We start from the raw sequence: 7,452 nt of genomic DNA, 5'->3' as shown, positions 1-7,452 counted from the left end.
AGCCATTTGGAATTGGAGGGTTCCGAAAAGTGTTTAAAGCAAGAAGTCCAACATCATGGTACAGTGAACGTCTCTGGGTGGTGAAGAAGTACTTACCAACAACACTAGAGTCGATCAACCAACTGGGGCAAACGATAGAAGATCACACCAGAAAGTCTGTCCAAATGCAATCATTGGCAAAAAACATAACTGGTTGTATGTATGCAAAGGTAGAGGAGAATATATTATCATTTAACCAATCATTATTGAATTGGCCTTTTCAAATGACTAACAAAAATTGATAGTCTTATATAAAAAATATTCACTAAAGGCAACTGAGGCAAAGTATAATCTTATCATCTTACAAGTTGTTTCTTGTTAAAGGGATATAGGATTAATTGTTATTTATTTTAATACTTTCATCACTATTAAGGTAAAGGAACTATGCCAGTACCAATTTGGGAAGTCATTTACATATACAGATATCTACATGGCCAAGCTGGATGATGGTGAATATGTGACCATTGAGGAATTTATAGATGGTGACTTTACAAAGTATATTAACAATACCGGCCTAGTTTGTGGCAAAAGATCAACAGATGAATGCAAGAAAGCTGAGTGCTTGGTTCATTACTCGTATGAAAAGTCTTCACAGAAATTAATGCTTCTGGATATTCAAGGTAGTATGTACACATTGTTTGATCCAGAAATTGCATCTGCCACCATTGTAGTAGATGCAGAATTTTTGTTTGGTGTTGGAAACCTAACATCTGAAGCTATTGGTGTATTCATAGAACATCACGAATGCAATAAATTCTGCCATCTACTTGGATTAACCCCTATTGCCAAGCCTGCTTCAGGGGATGATGAAAGCTAACTGACACAAGTTATGAGACATATGAGATTGTGAATAATTTACAGAGCAAACTGTCAATAATTTATAGTTCAAATTGTAAAGTTGTGTTAATTTGATTGTTTTGCTTAATAAGTTGTATCTATGGAATTGTAAATATAAACTTTACGTACAATGTTTTGCTAAACAGTTAAAATTAAGCATATGAAGAAATTCAAGTTAATAAAAGGTTAATCTAAAACTAATTTAATGTTTAGAGTATTCTAAGGAGCTTTTTACATAGTTGCAGCCTGGTTTCAGTATGAAAGGCAGGATACCTACCTAGAGACAAGATTGTCATTCATTTTAGGACAATATTTTCTAATATTTCAGAACAAATTTCTGTGTTTTGACTGTATGACTGTGAATAACTAAATTCATTTGTGCATGTAATCCAACCCTCAGGTTGTCCCCAAATTAGCTGAGTATAAAAGCATGTATACATATATGAATTTAATTTTTCTCTGCCAGGGTAGTTGGAAGAGTGTTCATAGAACTTGAAGCCATATAAACAGCCTGATTCTGGTTCAAATAAGACCATATCATTTTTATACTGTTTTAAAAAGTTACAATGCATAGATGCTGTAAAATAAACAATGTTTTACAGCTTGTGTAAATCATGGATAGGCTTTGTGCAAAAACTTCTCAAATGGAAACCAGTCCTTGTTTTAAATATAGAAATGCATCAACACAATCCTTTGGTTGCACATCAACTGGATTGGGAATTAATTCTTCACATCTGGCTTTAATATCATCGGGTATATACTTCTCTTCATAGTTCAACAATTCCGACTGAATAGTAGCCTCTTTCAACTGCTTAACTGTGAGAGGCCATGCTGGAATTATGCAAATGTTGGATTACTATTAATCACTAGTCTGCATAGTTCCATGTGTTCAATGAGTTAAATGTAATTGTGAACACATTTAAGAAATACTTACAGCAATCTTTAAGTCCATATTCTTCAGGGAACTGGTAAATATGGTTGGGAACACCATCTGGTAGGTATGTGTCTTTTTGTTTCCTGATTCTATGACTGTTCCATACTGTTTCCTTGAAGTCATCAAGTTCTTTTTGTAAGATAGGAACAAAAAGATAAGCCAGCATAAATCTATAAGTAGCATCATTAGGGTTAAATTTGTCTATATTTGTGAATTAGGTAAGTAAACCCATTCATGTTATTTGCACTTTAATAGTAATACACAAACCTGTCTCTCTCAATCTCAGGATTGTAGTAACCTTGTTCTTTAAGATAAGACAACTTCTCTTTGTAATATTTTTCTAGTCTTCGTGGAGCTCTCTCCACCACCTCTCAATCTATAGACCATAATGTGATCAGAATATTCCTCAAAAGATTGTGCAGCACAATGTTTATGCATCTCTACTATGCCCTATGTTAAAATTAAATTAAAATGGACATGCATATTTTCAGTTCTGTCATTTTATCAAAATAAGATTGCCACTGCACTTTATAACTTACTGACTTTTATAACTTTATATTACCTGATTAGATGTTGACTTGCCATAAATAACTGTGTGACATGGGTCCATATCATTGTGGTGGCGGCACAAGTATGCATGTAATGTAGCCATTTTCCCTGTTTCAGTTCCTTTATCGATCCTGATCATTGATGCAATTTGCTTGGTCTCATAAAGGAATTCAAGATACCATAGGCCAATAACTCGTGGATCAGAATTACCAGTTCCAACCCTCAGGAATAGTAGTTTGCGGCTTGCAGTGTCAAGACATCCATAGATTGCCAAGGGAAAGGTATCCCTCTGAAATCCCATGAGTTTGCAATGACCATCCAATGAGAGGATCCAGTTTGGACCTGCTGTGGTAAACCTTCCTTTTACACGGGGCTTTTTCCTATTTTCCAACGCTCTTTGCTCCAGACCTTCAGGATCAACGTCATAAATCATTGCATGCACAATTTGTCTTGGAACTTTGAGATTGTGTTCCTGTCTTATTTTATTTGTCATGGCACGATACCCTAGAAGCTTTCCTGGCCCATCCAATTCCTCTGTTATAGCTGCCCTCAATGCTTCTTCAGTCACTGTTTTGTCCGTTCGGTAAATATTAAACCATCGCAATCTTCTGTCTAATGTTCGCAAAGACCAAGAATAAAAGCTGAAGTCCTTCTCCATAAAACTTAAAATTTCCTGCCGCTGGAGTCCTTGCCTACTGTATTTTTCCAAACTTTCTTTCAGTCTTTCATCGTCTTTTCAATCAGAATTTCTCATGTACGCCATCTTTCAAAAGCGCGAATATAAATATAAATTATGATTCAAAAGTGCATGTGCGCGACGCATTGTGGTATATTATGGCAGTTTTGGCCTCGTGGTGAGATGACATTTCTTTAGAAAAACAAATTTTATTGAGGAGATATAAAGAAAATTAAATATATTAAAAGACAAATAAAAGTATAATAATCCTAAATTCATAAAAAAACCCTTTTTTTTCTAAAATAAAATCAAATAAATAAATAATTTATGTAAAAATCCAATGGCAGTTTTGGGCCACCATACAGGCCTCTTCCTAACTAGCTGCTCTGCTTGGTTCCCGCCAAAACATTCTCTTAATCGGCAAAGTTGTATAAAGAAAAATTAGATTTGCATTCAAAAAATAAATAAAATGTCGAAATTTGATGACGTTTTGAGGCTGCTGGAAAGTGAAAACATGGGTGAAGTTGCAGATGCTCTAACTGGTAGGTGTTATTTGTATTTTATACTTGTTTTGTATATAAATTTAAAACCATATACAGGATATTTTATGTATGTGTTTTGGACGTTTCTGCCTTTTGGGTCAGTAGACAGTAGATATAGCAGCCGTCGAGTAACTATACGCTCAAATTTTTTTTGTTTTCCAATAATGAGCCTTTTGGTATGATAGAAAGACATTAACTGTTTGGCCATAAATGCCATTGGAAAAAGTAATTTTCCCTAAGTCTGGCCTTTGGGTTCAGTCCATTTGTGTGTTTCTTTTTTTAGCTATGAAAGTTGTTTTGGTTATAGATATACTTTCGTTGTGGTTTTTAACACTTTTATACTTTTAATTCTAATGTAAAGATGAAAATAAGTGTAACCAACACGACCCAGTACAATGTAGTTCTTTTGAACTATGAAGTTCATGTTGTAGTGGTTTCAAGAACAGTTTATTTCTCTTAAAAGTACATTAATACAGTAGCGAGGGCTGTAAAGTCTTGTTTAGAAATTTATTGTTTCACAGTATGCAAGCCCTAAGATATTAGCATTTCCATGGCCAAATATTGGACTGGCTTTGCTACTAAATAAATAAGGTTCACTGTGGTAAAGCTACATAATATATAATATTTAGCAACACCTACAATCATTGACAAAAAATATTGGGACATGGCATGTAAACATCCCTTTTTTTTACGAAAGTCTCAAAATTAGCATTATTCACCTCATTCCCTCCCCCGCCCCACACCCCAAATCAATGTTGACGTAAGTGAGGTAAAATCACTTAAAAATTTTCGCTGCAAAACAATACAACATTGTTTTGGGGGCGTGGGGGGATTCGTTTGGCCAAAATGATTCATCGTTTCAATGAAATTGTCAATGATTGTCTGGAATTTAATCTACCTATTTATGTCACAATACCTTCCACATTCAACGTTTTAACGACATTTTACTTGAAGTATGACCGGTATTCGACAGGTCATTTGCATAGGTTTTAATTAGCATCTGCTTTCGAACGAAGTATTAAACGGTTTAGATGAAATCAACATGCAATCTCTACAGCAGTATGAAAGTTCTTCTTCAGACAGCGACTTTTATAAGGACGAGCAAGCAATAGGCAAGTTAGACAAGTATATTTAGTTACATACAGCCAGGCTGATACCAGCAAGTTCCCTACAAGAAAATCATTCGCCGAGGCTGTTGTTTCATCGTTTTCTCGAGGCCCGACTACACCGGTCGTTCAATGGTGTTGTTCACAAGAAAAGCATAGGCGCTCTGGTGTCCACTACCATATAGCTATAAAGCTAAACAAGAACCAACGTTGGTTACCAGCTAAGAAATTCCTACAAGATAAACACGGGATATCTGTGCACTTCTCAAATGTACACAAAAATTATTACAGTGCATGGCGCTATGTTACGAAAGACGACGAAGGTTATGAGCAAAGCGAATCTCACCCGGATCTCTCAAATGCTGGTGAACCATCAACGTCAAAGGCGCATGATGCCATTAAGAGGAAAAGGAAATATCGAGAAAAAGCTGACTCAACCGCTGTTTCCTGTGGCAGTGCCGACGGTGTTTCTAGCACATCAAATACCGAGAATGCAAATCAATCCCGGGCAAGGAAACGTCGACGTCTGTCAGCATACGATGTATCGCAAATTATTATTGCAAAGAAGCTAACTGCTTCTACTCGAAGGCCAACAAGTAAACCTACCTGCTCCTAAGTCCCATTTTGCCAAAGATGTTACATTCGATGGAGACACACCTATCTTTTGCACAACCACAAGACCGCTCACTTACGTTAAAAACGGCTGCCTGGATCATCGTGAAACTGAGATGATGAGCGTCAGATGGAAGGTTTTGAACTTGACGAAACAAATTCCAGAAAGTGCACAAAAAGATTTGGAACCGTGTTCATCGTGCTTCGCGAGACTAATTTCACACATAGAAGATTGGTAAACAACTTTCGCTTTTTTAAATGTGTGGAACTAATAAGCGAATAGCACTGTATGCCCGATACGTTGAAGCATCTATATGACACTTAACCACACTTAACCACTTTTAACCGCACTTAACCACACTTAACCAAATAAATGGTTAAAAAAGTTAATGCTATTTTTTTTTTTAATTTTATTTGGTTAAGTGTGGTTAAGTGCGGTTAAGTGCATGTAATTTGAAGGTAGACAATTTTCATCTTTGTGGCATGGTTAAGTAGGCAATTTTATACTTCGCTACATATTTTATGTGACGAAATCACTATAAGGTATAGGAACGTGAGGTCATTTATGCCATGTTTTAAAGGTAGTCGTGTCCTCCTGGGAGTTTTTCTCATGTTGTCTAAATTGTTTGGAGACCAGCAAAATTGCGTTAAGCATAGGAATACGATAATTATAAACACTTGACGAGTGCGAGCACCAGCGTCAATGATCAAGGGATTGAATGTTAGAATGTTCATACGTTGTGTGTAGTGATGTATTATTCCAAAATTCTTACAGAGTGATTTCAGCATCTAACCGTACTGAAATGTTTTATAAAATTATACACCATACAGTCATATACACAAGTACTTACATCTAGTATGCTTCAAACAATGAATATTTAGTATTTTGTGCGTTTACCATTTGTTTTGACAATTTCGTGCAACCGTCTATTCATAGAACAAATTGTTTTATCGATCAAGTCTTTTGACGTCGACCATATATTATACTGAACCATTTGTTTAAATTGTTCCCATGTCTGATGGACAATGTTGTTTTCTTTTACTTGGGCCTCAATACGTTTCCGGACAACGTGAAATACATTTTCTATAGGGTTTAGGTCTGGTGATCTTGCTGGGATTTTCTGCATTGTGTAACCCATGTCAGCTATAGTACCCATTGCTTTGGCTGATGTCTGTGAAGGGTCATTATCCATAACAAAAATCTTATGATCCTCTTCTTCTTTATCCGCAATTTCAAAAAGTGTTGGAAAATTTCAACGTACGAAATGCGCAAAAAAGTCCGCAGTCATTTTTTCATACGGTTCCGCGAATATCACTCCCTTGCCATACGATATAGCAACGATTAGATGAAGCCTTCTGCCTCCAGCCAGATCTTTACTTCCCTTGGTGGTTATGGTCAGACCTTCGCCCTTCTTTCGCCATACTCTTCCCTTTGGCTTTACAGCGTCACTCATCGGATTCCCTTTGAAAATAAACAAAACGTCGTCCAAATAAAATGCCACATGTTTTGACCAGTACTCTGGAGGGCACTCTTTAAGTCGTGATTTCGCAAAATCGAGTCGTAATTTTAGATCTTTCTCCGTCAGAATACCCTTCCTTCTGCTGGGTCGAAACGTATAACCAAGGTCGTGTATTTCCGTAAGGAAAGTCCGGTAGTGTGCCTTGGTCTGTAAAATGCCGCTACGTTTAACCACATTCATTACACTGAAGTTAGGATCTTCTAGCCACAATGCGAGTACCGCTCTGTTAAGTTTTCTCCGGTCACGCACTGTCAGTGCTCTACGACGTCCACGTTTGCAACAATTTTTATCTTTTATCGTTTTTCGTTTGTTTCGAACAATCCGAAACACACTGGACTTTGACATTTTTGCCCTGACTGCTACTTGCCGCAGCGAGTAGTTTTTTTCTTTATACAAGAATAATGCAAAAGCGCACTGCTCTGCAGTGAGTCGTTTTCTCAATGCCATTAGATAACTTGAGCCATACACCAAACGTTTATGACGTCACTTATTGAATCTGTGACGTCATGCATAACTCATTCTCAACGGGAATACAATATTATCTCAATAACTATGTTAAATGTTTGCAAAAAGCGTTTTAAATACTTCGGTAATTTATAGACAATCATTGACAAAAAATATTGGGACATGGCATGTA

At 36.5% G+C, this 7,452-nt stretch overlaps 1 pseudogene; it reads right to left on the bottom strand.

The window, feature by feature from the left end:
* Positions 1 to 1,413: 1,413 nt before the first annotated feature.
* Positions 1,414 to 3,444, bottom strand: LOC114518594 (annotated as a pseudogene).
* Between the last annotated feature and the right edge of the window lie 4,008 nt (positions 3,445 to 7,452).

The sequence above is a fragment of the Dendronephthya gigantea genome, unplaced genomic scaffold, assembly GCF_004324835.1.
Source record: "Dendronephthya gigantea isolate DGI-Jeju-01 unplaced genomic scaffold, DenGig_1.0 000011F, whole genome shotgun sequence".
Lineage (NCBI taxonomy): Eukaryota > Metazoa > Cnidaria > Anthozoa > Malacalcyonacea > Nephtheidae > Dendronephthya > Dendronephthya gigantea.
This window is presented reverse-complemented; position numbering and strand designations above follow the sequence as displayed.